This window comes from Dendrobates tinctorius, unplaced genomic scaffold (assembly GCF_039654945.1).
Source record: "Dendrobates tinctorius isolate UK_male_01 unplaced genomic scaffold, ASM3965494v1 ptg000065l, whole genome shotgun sequence".
Taxonomy (NCBI): domain Eukaryota; kingdom Metazoa; phylum Chordata; class Amphibia; order Anura; family Dendrobatidae; genus Dendrobates; species Dendrobates tinctorius.
In genome coordinates this window covers 11,975,106-11,989,314 of record NW_027361733.1, presented here as the reverse complement: position 1 = coordinate 11,989,314, position 14,209 = coordinate 11,975,106, and positions in this window count along the sequence as shown.

Here is a 14,209-nt window from a genome sequence, read left to right as displayed (position 1 = left end):
ATAGTGGAGGTCGAGACAGGACAACTATTCATCACATTCTCATATATTAATATTCCAGTCTCTGCCACCTACAAATTGCATTAACTTAACAGATCGTGCCCCCTCTAACCTTCTTCTACTTATCTATACCCAGCGAGATCGTACATGCCAGTAATGCAGATCCAACATCTAAAATGTCAGCAATAATTCACAAGAATGAAGTCACAGGACAACCGCCATTATTGGTTATACCTTCAAAGACTGAGATTGCAGAATTGTGAATTAGTAGTTAAAGACAAGGGCAAAACCAAATAAAGTTTAGACCAGTGAGAGCCCTGTCTTCCAAAAAGCAACGTATAGTATTAAGAAAGATTGTTCAGGCTGCCTTCTTCCAAAACAGCGCCACATCTGTCCCCAGGTTATGTGCTGTAAAGTATTGTAGCTCAACCCTATTATCTTCAATGGAGCTGATCTGCAACACCAAACGCAAGCCATGGACTGAAGAAATAAGCAATGTTTTTTAAGCGTGGAAACACCTTTACACCGTCCTCCTGTGAGCAACGTTAAGGAATGGAAAAAAATCCCTGTTTGATCAAAACACTGTAGTAATCGCAGGTACACGGGATGCAGCGACGAGATGGGAGTCGGAGTGAACTTAGAATGTAACTTTTTTTTTTTTTTAATATATATAAGGGCTATCTTGAGTAACTGGCAAGCTAATAACAGTTATCCTCGCAGGGATCAGAACAATAATACACAGGTAACACGATAACGACTACCCGGTCTAAACCGGTAACTATGAGGCCGCGGTGCGGCCGACTACGGGTCCAGAAACTATGGGTTATCAACTACAACGTGTCACTTATCCTCATCTGACATCCGGCAGAGTGGTGGTCGGTGTCTCTTCGGCGTCTCAGCCGCTGGGCCCAGCCGACGAGGATCTGACGCAAGCTTCTGGCGTTCCGACGCCACAGTGGAGTGTGGGCACAACAGGCCCCTGAAGAGTTCCTCTGCGTTGCGCCTCCCGGCGGAGGCAGGACGGCAATAGCCGGGGCCCGGGGAGTGTAGGTCGCAACCGCAGACTGGAGTCGGGCAGCGGCGGCCGTGGGTGGCAGTGGGCGGACCGCAACCGCGGGCTGGAGTCGGGCACTGGCGGCAGTGGGTGGTGGCATGCAAGCCGCAACCGCGGGCTGGAGTCGGGCAGTGGCGGCCACGAGTGGCAGCGGGCAGGCCGCAGGCGCGGGCTGGAATCGGGCTGTGGCGGCCGCGGGTGGCAGCGGGCAGGCTGCAACCGCGAGGTGGAGTCCGGCTGTGGTGGCTGTGGGTAGCAGCTGGCAGGCCGTGACCACGGGCCGAGGGCAGGCGGCGGCCACAGGCAGGCCGCCACCGCGAGCTGAAGTCGGGCAGTGACGGCCGTGGGTGGCGGCAGGCAGACCGCAACCGCGGGCTGAAGGGATGGTGTCCCTCTGCTGGGTGGCTCGGTGCCGTCTCCTTCCTGACTGTGGTGAGTCTCTCTCCAGTCCCTCCAGTCATTGCTCACTCCTTCTGGCTCTGGCTCTCTGGTGCCCCCTAGTCTTCCGGCTCCATCTCTCCCGCTCTGTCGAGTGCCCCCTGCTGGCGTTCTCAGCTCCTTTTATATCTGCTCCGCCTCCACTGCTTCTAGAACTGTCTCCGGTCCATCCTCTAATTATGTCCTCCAGAAATAAACAGTCTCCCTAGGAACCTTGGTGACAGTCCCCTTGGTTCCGGTCCGGTTACACAGCGGGGACTCTCCCTCCTACACTCCCCCATCCTGTATGCTCGCCAGTCATCGGGCGAGGGCTAGGAGGGGCCTGGGTCTGCTTTTGATGTGAGAGTCTTTGCCACACGAACTGGTCCTGTTCGTAGCGTTCAGGGAGTTTGCCAGCTGTGGACCGTTCGGAGCATCGCGGTTCGACTGTGGTGGAGTCTTCTGGGGTGTTGGAAGATGGTGGATTGACTAGGGCTGTTGGGGTAGTGGTTTTTGAAGTGTCCGTTTGTACCGCCGGAAGGTCTTCCTCATCATAATCATTCCATACTGCCGGCGGGGATTCTAGGACCTGAGGAGGGGCCTCGGGTCATTCAGGGTCTGTGGAAGTACAGGGTTGCAACATATTACGGTGTACAGTCCGGGTAGGGTGATCTCCTTTTTCTGATTATATTTCGTACACTGGCCCATCTGGGCTTACTCAGCGCAGTACTCGGTAGGGACTTTCTTCCCAGCGGTATCCCAATTTGCTTTTGGGACGCTGATCTCGCACGAGTACACGATCTCCAGCTTGGAATTCGGTGGGTTGGGATGGAGTGTTCCAGGTCCTGAGGTTTTGTATGGACGATTCGACCCATGAGGAGACTCCCGTCCATGGTTGTTCCTCCTCGGGGTTCATCTCCACCTCAGTGATTCCTTTGCCTTCCCGGCCAAACACCAGCGAGTATGAGGTATTGCCGGTGACTCGGTGTACCTGGTTGTTATATACCCAGACCAGTTTGGGGATGTATTCGGGCCAGCGGGCTTTCTGGTCGCTCTCCAGGGTGCATAGCATTTGGATTAATGTCCGATTAAATCGCTCGCAGGCCCCATTCCCTTGAGCATGGTATGGTGTGGTCCATGATTTATCGATACCGTATAAGCTATGTAATTCTTCCATTACTTTTCCCAGGAAGCACGCACCTTGGTCTGAATGGATCCGCTGGGGGCAGCCGTATACTTGGATAAAGTCCTTACAGATTGCGTAGGCGGCTGATTCCACAGTTTGATCTCGAGTAGGGGTCACCATGGCGAATTTGGTAAAATAGTCCACCATGATTAAACAATGCTCGTACCATTGGTGGGCGGGACCAATGGTTAAATAGTCTATCATTAGGAGTTCGAGGGGTGCTGCTGTTACTATTTTTTGTACTGGAGCCTGTTGCTCAGGTGGTTTAATTAACTCATATAGGCGGCATGCACGGCAAACTTCTTCCACTGTGACTTATAGGCGGGGATGGTAGGCCATTTGTTGTAGCCACTGAAAAGTCTTTTGTGCCCCTAATTGAGCCCCTTTTTCATGAGCCTCGCGAGAAAGTTCAGTGAGCTGGACTCCCGGTATTACTACCTGCCTGTTGCTGATGTTGTGCGCAGCACTGCCTTTCGGTACAATAGTCCTCCTTTGATTACCAGTTTCTCCCACTGGTGTAGCATTAGCAGAGTGTCCCGAGTCAATGTCTTTCTTTGGGTGTCGCTGGGTACCCGTCTCGTGGCCACCCATTGATGCAGGGGGCCAATCTCTCCATCTTCTTGTTGTTGTTGGATCCATTCATCCCGGGATTGTTCTAATATGCCCCTATGTCCTATGTGGGATTGCTCCCGGGTTACAGCTGTGATTCTGGCGGGGGCCAGAGCGAACGGTGTCTCTTTGCCTTCCAGCTCATCGTCTCGGCTTTGCCCAGGGGTTGTACGTTGAATCCTGGAGAGGGCATCGGCATGCACATTCTCGACTCCCTATAGATAATTTTATATTTGAATTTGGCCATTCGGGCCACCCACCGTTGTTCTAGGGCCCCCAATTTGGCATTGTCGAGGTGGGCCAGTGGGTTGTTGTCAGTCCGTACCACCAGGGGCGTACATAGAAATCATGGGGCCCCATAGCAAAAGTCTGAATGGGGCCCCCCCAAAAAAAAAATCAACGGGTGCTCTTAACTCCAGTCATGCATGTTATAGGTCAAACAATTAATTTTATAGCTAGTCTTTGATTTTTTTCTCATTTGAGTAAAAGAAAAAGTAAAACACTTACATCCAATTTGATATATTCCTTGTAAAAGTCAAAATTAAAGATTAAGCAGGACAACCTCGTTAATCTGTCTACAATAAGACCAGCGATTATGGAATCTGTCGGCACAAAATGACTGCTCATACCAAATATGTCCTCAGTGCACCGTTGGCAGAGCTAGATAGAAAGTAGACAGAAGGTTCCCTAGACTGGCCTCACCAAGGGTGCACTGAGCACCTGTACTTTCAGTCATTTTGTGTTCAGACTCCCTTTAAGTTTTTTTCCCCCCCAGAATCAGATTGAATGACAATAGGTCACTATGATGAGTAATACATAAAAGAATTTTAAATGGCAAAAACTACACATTGTGTCTTCCCATCACCTCCCAGGGGTGTTCTAAACAGACAAAAGGCATGATCATCATATCTACGACCACACTGTAACATAGGGCACAAGCTCTTCTAGTGAAGCGGGAAAGATCACTGTATGACAGATCAGCATACAGACGTAGTCTACATTATGTCTGCATACTGGTCCCATACAGTTTCATCACTTTCCTATACAGCACATCCCTTGCTTCCGAGCATGCTCAGTGCCACAAAACGGATCCCTGCATATGGATCCGTGTTCTCCTGGATCCGTGCTCCATGTTAATTCCAGACGTGTAGCCGCAGATCCGTGCGTCACCCTGTGCCTATGTGTTTTTCAGATGACACAAAACTGCAACAAGTTGCGTTTTTGTGCATCTGATAAAATATGCAGACACACGGATCTGTGGGAAAACGGTGACACCTGGATGCACATGCAAGTCCCATCCGTCACCACTGAAAGTCAGTGGTGACAAAAACGGATCCGTGTGCATCCAAAGTATACAACTGTGAAACCATCTTAACCCTATATAATGATTGGGGCTGGACCTAGATCTCTCCACAGGTTTTGCCTAAAATCACTTTATATTACTTCCCCTACCCTGAGGGATCTTACTCACTTGCGAGAGTCGCGTGATTCTCGTGCGAGTCTCTCGCATGGAAACCTGGCACTGCTGCCAGCACTGGGACCGGAGGAGGCGGCTGCATAGAAGTACATGTAGCCGCAAGCTTCAGTCCCAGTGCTGGCGGCAGTGCCAGGTTTCCATGCGAGAGACTCGCACGAGAATCACGCGACTCTCTCGCAAGTGAGTATGAGCCCTTAGCAGCAACAACTGACGTCGTTTATCCTCCTCCCTGTGGTGTTGTCCTGAATCCTCCTGGCCCTGCGTTCAATGGGATCATTACATAGCAGCACTAACGCACCCTTTGGCCGCAATGATACGAATCCAAAATCGGCATGATGTGTTACTTCATGACGCACCCTGGAACGCGGTCTGCAGCAGTCAGGGGTGCGTCATGAAGTAACGCATCATGCTGATTTTGGCATGCTAATTTTGGCATGCGTTTGGATGCGTTAGTATCATTGCGGCCAATGGGTGCGTTAGTGCCGCTATGTAACAATCCCGTTGAACGCAGGGCCATTAGCGCAATGTGAACCTGGCCTAATACTATAAGAAGATGATATACCAAACAATGTGCGGAGTCTCTCCTCCTGCACATACCATATACTGTATGTATACGCCATGGATGAGGGGCCAGTGAAGTGTATTTTTATTTGGGACTAAAGGTAGCACAAAGGTCATTGCAGATGATGATGATGACAAACAAAGTGCTGAGTCCCTCCTCCTACACATAGTCACGTGCCATATATGCCATGGAGGAACTGGCAGGATATATTTGGGACTGAAGGGTTAACTCACGTGCATTTATTTACAGCCCACAACTCCACATCTCTTCCCCCCCAGATGAGACACAGTCAGGCTTCACTAAGGGTACCGTTACACGTTGCGACACACCAGCGATTACGACAACGATACGACCTGGCCAAGATCGTTTGTGCATCGCTAGTAAGCAGTCATATTGGACGATCTTCATAACGATGCATCAGCGATTTTACAAACGACCATGGCGATCGTTGGTACCGTGTCACACGCTGTCCATAGTAACGATTCAGACTTTGTGTAGGCGTCCTTCAGCGCTAGCTTTCCACGCCCCTCCGCTCCGGTTGGTGGCCACAGCTGCGCTATCATTGTTCTCATTGGGTGATGTATTTCACAACGCCCCAATGCTCCGATTGGCGGCCACTACTGCGACTACAATTTAAAAATCAAACTTATTTGCGCTTTCCATCATTTGTTCCGGAGCACAGAGCGCTATTGAGTTGTTAGCTTTGTTTTAGCCTTCCAATTGACACCATCGGGGACGCAACTGCGTTTATTTTCTCTTGTTTTTCTGGAATTTTGAACTGTATTTCAAGGTAAGCATTGATTGCTGTTTTTATATTAAATGTACATATGTACATATATCTATTTTATTTATTAAATTTATCGCTAATGTATTCACCCTTTTGTTATTCTTTGTCACCCATTCCATTTTGGCTGCCGCGCCCACACCCGCCATTTTTGATGTTTGGAAGCTTTTTGATTTATGGACCATCTTTTCCTTTTCTCCTATTGTTCTGGCATTGCACTGGCACGCTCTTCCGTAGTTTTTGTTAGGCCGCGCCCGACACCGCCATTTTAGTTTACTGACAGCGTTTTCATGTGTGCTCCATCTTTTTATTTTCTCCTATTGTTCTGGCATTGCACTGGCACGCTCTTCCGTAGTTTTTGTTAGGCTGCGCCCGACACCGCCATTTTAGTTTACTGGCAGCTTTTTGATGTATGCTCCATCTTTTTATTTTCTCCTATTGTTCTGGCATTGCACTGGCACGCTCTTCCGTAGTTTTTTGTTAGGCCGCGCCCGACACCGCCATTTTAGTTTACTGGCAGCGTTTTCATGTATGCTCCATCTTTTTATTTTCTCCTATTGTTCTGGCATTGCACTGGCACGCTCTTCCGTAGTTTTTGTTAGGCCGCGCCCGACACCGCCATTTTAGTTTACTGGCAGCGTTTTCATGTATGCTCCATCTTTTTATTTTCTCCTATTGTTCTGGCATTGCACTGGCACGCTCTTCCGTAGTTTTTGTTAGGCCGCGCCCGACACCGCCATTTTAGCTTACTGGCAGCGTTTTGATGTATGCTCCATTTTTTTATTTTCTCCTATTGTTCTGGCATTGCACTGGCACGCTCTTCCGTAGTTTTTGTTAGGCCGCGCCTGACACCGCCATTTTAGTTTACTGGCAGCGTTTTCATGTATGCTCCATCTTTTTATTTTCTCCTATTGTTCTGGCATTGCACTGGCACGCTCTTCCGTAGTTTTTGTTAGACCGCGCCCGACACCGCCATTTTAGTTTACTGGCAGCGTTTTGATGTATGCTCCATTTTTTTATTTTCTCCTATTGTTCTGGCATTGCACTGGCACGCTCTTCCGTAGTTTTTGTTAGGCCGCGCCTGACACCGCCATTTTAGTTTACTGGCAGCGTTTTCATGTATGCTCCATCTTTTTATTTTCTCCTATTGTTCTTGCATTACACTGGCACGCTCTTCCGTAGTTTTTTGTTAGGCCGTGCCCGACACCGCCATTTTAGTTTACTGGCAGCGTTTTGATGTATGCTCCATCTTTTTATTTTCTCCTATTGTTCTGGCATTGCACTGGCACGCTCTTCCGTAGTTTTTGTTAGGCCGCGCCTGACACCGCCATTTTAGTTTACTGGCAGCGTTTTCATGTATGCTCCATCTTTTTATTTTCTCCTATTGTTCTGGCATTGCACTGGCACGCTCTTCCGTAGTTTTTTGTTAGGCCGTGCCCGACACCGCCATTTTAGTTTACTGGCAGCGTTTTCATGTATGCTCCATCTTTTTATTTTCTCCTATTGTTCTGGCATTGCACTGGCACGCTCCTCCGTAGTTTTTTGTTAGGCCACGCCCGACACCGCCATTTTGCTTTTTCCTATAGTTCAGCCTTTTATATGTTCTTCTCAGCCATTCAATGTTTGCGCCTTCTTTTCCTTTTATAATATTTCAATAACCTTATATAACAATATTTTTTATTTTACAGATGTCTGCAGACAAGCAAGAATTCATCCGCGAACTTATCGAGAAGTATCGCACCCTGCCGTGTCTGTGGAAAATAAAATCTACAGATTATAGCAACAGGAATAAAAAAAGGGAGGCATACGAGCAGCTCATTGAGCTGTTTAGAAGTCACAACCCTACAGAGACTGTTGATGAAGCAGTAGTTAAAAAAAAAAATTCAAGGCCTCCGCACCATGTTTAAGAAGGAACTAAACAAGGTGGAAAAAAGCTTAAAATCTGGTGCTGGAACAGAGGATGTTTATGTACCTAGAAGCTTTGGTACTATGACTTATTGTACTTCACAAGAGACCAGGAGGTACCAAGAAGCATGGCATCAATGTTGGCAGAAGAGCCAATGATCGAGTCACATTCACCCACAGGAGATGTAAGTACCTTTTTTCCTTCCACCTATATAGTGTTAGTGTTGTGTGTACAATAGATATTGCATTTTTTAGCATGGTTTAACAAAACTTTATTTCTTTGCGTTAATGTTCTTTTCTTTTACTGCTACTGCAGGTGCCCAATGAAGCCTTGTCATCAACTGCAGACTGTCTGGAAAACAACTGCCCGACTATGCCCAGGGAGGAGGAAAGCAACGAAACTGTCTTTTCGGTATTACCTCGGCGACTGCAGTCTGCATCAAGAAAAAGAAAGTCCCCCAGCACAGATACACCTGAATTCATAGAAATAGCTAAAAAAGTTTTAACACTCCAGCAAACACAACCGGTAATAACCGGTATTGCACATTACGTAAATGACAAAATTAAAACTCTGGAAGAAAGTCAGCATGTTCACGCTGAGAGGATAATTATGGAAGCATTGAGCAGAGCGGCAACGGGGAAACTGTGTGACACAACAGCCCTTATAGACAGACATCCTCAACCGTTTTACACCTTGCCACACACTCAGGAACCACTGGAGTCAGCTATGCGGAGGGGTATAGACCATACACCTAATCATAGTAATGGATCGCCGCAAAATTTCTTTTACACTCCACCAAGGCAACGTTTTCCAGACTGAGACCCGTATTATCAACAGTTGTGAACAGTGTGTTGTTTTGTTAAGTTATTCTTTTTTTTTCTAAAAAAAGTGGCCAACGTTAATGTTGTTAATTTAGTGTTATGTTAAAAAATTTTTTTATTGTTACTTAATTGTGGTCTACTTTTATTCTCTCCCCATACACTTTCAAGGTTCTGCTACATTTCATGCGTTACGGGAAGTGGTTATGTATGTAACTTCCATCAAGTGTGCATGTAAGCACAACCTTTTTTTTTGGAAAGTAAACACTGCTGAGGGAATTTAGAATCATGTTTTTATAAAACTTTTTTCACCTTTTGGGTTAAACAGACCAACAGTTAAAAAAAACACAAAACAAACAAAAAAAATATATATATTCTCTGCGGCCCTGCTCCAAGTACGCCACCATCCTCCCCAGCATCACCCTGTGCTGCTGTGTTGCTTGTAGTATTTTTTTTTTTTTTAAACATTTAACACATTAGCCGGATGATGGGACTACTACTGTCCCATCATTGGCTAATGTGTCAATCACTGTCATGGTAGCAGGCATCGCCAGATGGGACTTGTAGTCGGACGATGCCTGCACAGACCCCCGGACATCAGCACAGCCCCCCGGCAGGCCGGTACAGACCCCCACAGGGTGCACAGACCACCGGCAGGCCGGCACAGCCCCCCGGCAGGCCGGTACAGACCCCGGGCAGTCCACACAGCCCCCCGGCAGGCCAGCACAGCCCCCCGGCAGGCCGGCAGAGACCCCCGGAAGGCCCGAAATGACGGCGCATCATGATGCGCACACACCGCGCATCATGATGACGTCATTTCGGCTGTCAATCAACTTTGAACTTCCGATTCCGATGCCCGATATTGAAAAAATATCGGATGTCGGTATCGGAATTCCGATACAGCAAGTATCGGCCGATACCCGATACTTGCGGTATCGGAATGCTCAACACTAGTTGAGGGTAAATTTTGAGGCGGGGTTAGGACAGGAGATGGGGTGGCCATTGGAGATGTACCACGTGGGGATGGTGGTGCAGGCGTGGACGGTGGTGATGGAGTCGTTGCTGCCGGTGGTGCTTGGGGAGATGTAGTAGCAGCTAGAGAGGGTGGTCCTAGATGTTAAGGTACAAAATTTGTTACTTATAAGTAGGCATTTGGATCAATAATATTCATTATTACAAATTTAATTTACCCACTGATCAGCGATCTTTCACAGGCAGTGCACTGGGCTTCCTCATACCTGCGCTGCACATTGCGCTGGCGTGGGGGACTCACGGAAGCATGGATGGAGCCCCTTCCCTGCTGATGCCTCCCTTTTAACCACCGATACACTGCGATTGTATTTTATCGCAGTGTGCAAGGGGTTAACGTGTCAGGGGGCGGTCCGTGAACGCCCCTGTCACATTGCGCCGGGTGTCAACAGTGAAAATCAGCTGACACCCAGGCCGCGATCAGCGGCGCTAACCACGTGTGTGCCGTTGTTCGCTATTACGTACTATCCCGTCCACGTGAATAAAGTCCCAGGGCACATGAACAGGATAGTACTTCTCATGGCAGTAAGGGGTTAATTGCTTTTGAGTGTGTTCTCCTAGTTTTACTAACATTGCACATTACACATTTCACATTTGGGCTATGCATTTTATTAATGCTTACCACTGGTGAGACCATGTAAAAAAAAAGGCCAAAGACCACTCACCACGAGTTCGTACATTATGTTGCCGGATGCTGGCAATTCTGTCCCTCGAGTGGTAACGCAGATCCGCTATCTTCTTTCGGATTTGCGTAGGTGTCCTTTCTATTCCAAACAGCCGAGATAGGCCCTTTTTGATCTTATGCAGCACCTTTTTCTTGTGCCGCATAGGATGGGTGGTATGATGGACACAGTCATAGTCCCTTGCATCTATCTGGGTAATGAGGTACCGAACCTCCACATCACCCCAAGGTGTAGCTCGCCTGGATGCCATATTTACTATCTGTAATTGTGCGCGACGTCACACGTAAGATGCCCACCAGGGCGACGTGACGTCATCAAGCCATGCGGTCGCCTGTGGTGACGCAGCTGCGTCTGTTTCGGGTGGGGGGGAAGATGACGCAACTGCGCCAAAATATTGCCGTCTATACTTCAAGATGCACGACTGGGCGTCCTTACAGTGGCGAGGCACACATTTCAGTTACAACATGACGTTACTGCGATCAACAGTTTTTTTTTGAGAAGTTGAGGTGTGATGGCTTAACCCCAACCCCTTCATTTCACAAAGGTTGGTTTTCCATCACATCTGACGTGGGTATTAAATAACAACATTTGCACATTACCCCTCCTTGTGGTTTGAGCTAATTTTTGTTATTAGTTAAATTTTACTAAAATTGCCCTTTGTTAGTCAACCGAATATTAACCCTTTTTTTTTTTTTTTAAATTGTGTTATGAATGTTGCAAATTGTACTGCGAAACTCATTTTGCTATTTATCCTGTGTATGTAAATACTTTAGAAGCTGCGGAAGGGGGAAGGTTTTCTTACTAGAAGACTCTGTCAGCGGACCCTATGTAATTTCTATGTGAACATTTGTGTTATTTGCCGTAAAAATCAAGAATATTTTGGTTAGCATTTCTTTATTTAAAGTTTAGAGGGGTCTTCCAACACGGGTTAATTCACTTTACCAACACCAGTCATATTTTTAAATATACAGCACTCCCCTTTGTCCATCCCGACCTTTATGTGTGAAAGAACCAAAAAGCGTTCTGACAGTGAAAAATAGCTTTTATTTTACTTAAAGCAATAAAAATTTTTGAAAACAAATAACAGAATTACAACTAATGAGATTGAAAAAAAAAAGAACAGTGATCTTTAGGCCACTAGATCAGATGCTGCCAAGGTACAGCACCAGGTCCGTTAAAATATGTACAGTATTTTTCTCTGCAGTCCTTGGCATCATCCCTTGTTCTGCCATATATAACTGGTTGTAGTCCAGCAATTGCGGGATCATTTTCCCTCCAGTCGCCGAGCACCACTTCACCGTTGGTTTGGTCAGCTGTGTCCACAAATCCTGGCGGAGTGTACGCAACAGCATCACGGTGTCTTAGGAAATTATGCAGAATGCAACATGCCAACACCACAGCGTCAATGGATTCTAGCTTCAAGTTTATGGGTGTGTGGAACACTCTGAATCGGTTGGCCATGATGCCAAAGGCATTCTCCACAACACGTCGTGCCCGTGACAAACGGTAGTTAAATATTCTTCTTTCCGGCGTCAGGCTTTTTTGCGGGTATGGTTTAACAAGGTTTGCATGCAGGGGGAATGCTTCATCGCCCACAAAAACAAAATTTAGGTTGCCTCGTGTGACTGTTGGGAGGCAAGTGCAGGTCACCGTTAGTCAAGCGCTCACCAAATATTGTGTGCTCAAGAACTCCACCATCTGAAACTCTCCCATTCATGCCAACATCAACGTTTAAAAACTCATAATTTGCATTTACAAGGGCCATCAGGATTATGCTGAAATAGCCCTTGTAGTTGTAATAATAAGATCCGCTGTTTGGTGGTTGCGTGATCCGTACATGTTTTCCGTCCAACGCCCCACCACAGATGATATTTTTTGCCATTCTGCCTCCGTCTTTGGAAAAGGCATGTAGCTACGTAGACCTTGTACTATTGCCTTGCATGTTTCCGATATTAGACTGCTGAGTAAAGACCTCGAAATTGCAGCAGAAAATTGTAAGTCTTGCAGAGAACGTCCGGTGGCAAGGTATCGCAGCGTCACTGCCAATCTTTCGTCAGCCGGGACAGCAGCACGCATCACTGTGTCTTGACGTTCAATAAGCGGCTTTACAGTCTCCAGTAAGAGTTTGAAGGATTCCTCTGACATTGAAGATAGTTACGGAAGTCCTGTGGATTCTTCTCCTTCAACTCTCGTACCAATTGCATATGTGAGAATTTATCCCTCTGCTGCAGCCATTCTTGGGTCCACATGCGACGCTTTCATTTGGATCGCCTCTGTTGCATCAGTTCCTCTTGTTGCCGATCTCCCTCCATCAGTATCGCAGGAGCAACAATCACACGCTCCGCGGTGTTCATATTCATGCTGTGTATACTGCAAAATAAACGTTAAAGTTTAGAAAATAGGACAACCAACAACAAAAAATGAACGTAACAGCACATGTTGAAATGATAACATTACATATAACAAATAGTTAAATAGTTAAAATAATTATTGATGGGAAATCATAACAAGAAAAAGTCCAATGGCGGAGGCAAGGGTGCGGCTGTAAATTTAAAATGGCTGGCCATACAAACAAAAAAAAAAAAAAATACCCATTGAAACCAAAGAACAATGGCAGGGACGGGCACGGCTGTAAATGCAAAATGGCGGCTCATACTCAGAAAAAAAGAAAACCCATTCAAACAAAGAAGAATAGCAAGTGCGGTTAGGAAACTTAAATGGCTGCCCACCAAAAAAAAAAAAAGAAAAAGATGTCTGTGGAATAAAAATAAAAAAACATCCTAAAATGAGACCCCTATCAGAACCTACCTTGCAAAGACAGCAAAATCCAGGAAATTCTGCGAAGACAATGAAAACACGCAGTAGTGACTCCAACTGGGGCTATGAACCGGAGAAAAAACGCAGTTGTGACTCGCACGGCACCGCTACAGGAATACCAGCTACACAACGCTGACGATCAATGGACTGAGTGCGACGTTACAGAGTCATTTATTATGAGGTCGCTATTGCGGCAACCAATTGGCGCTAAGGGGGCGTTACTACCAAATCATTTAATCACGCCTACGTTGCTGAGTTCGGAGTCGCTAACGAGGTCGCTCGTCGTTGAAAAGGGGCGTCAAACACAGCGATGCATGCTGCTCTGCGTGACACCAGCGATCAAAAAAGGATCCTGAACGTTCGCACACGATCAGCGACATCGCAGCAGGGAGCCGGTCGTTTCTGCGTGTCACACTTAGCGAGATCGCTAACGATGATGCTGTTGCGTCACAAAATTGGTGTCGCTTTAGCGATATCGCTAGCGATCTTGCAGTGTGTAACGGGGGCTTAAGCTGAAGCTGCCAGGCGCCAGAAAATTAAAAAAAAAAAAAAAACTCGGCTCCTTCTTCTTGCAGAGCCGGCTCATTTCGTTCACAGCAGGGAGCCGGCTCTTTGAATCGGATCCTTCACAAACGACACATCACTACTGAAGAATCAATGTTATATCACAATTCACAGGGAGGAAGCCAAAGTCCTTCACGCACCTCATCCACCTCCTGACAGACGGCTGGGTGTCCTCCCTCCTCACAAGGAGCAACATCTTAGCTCCTTCTTGTGAGCTCATGTTCTGCAGGGGAAACATACAGCACTCTGCTACATCCTGACCAAGCACAGCCCACCACTGACAGACAGCCTACATGTGCAGACAGG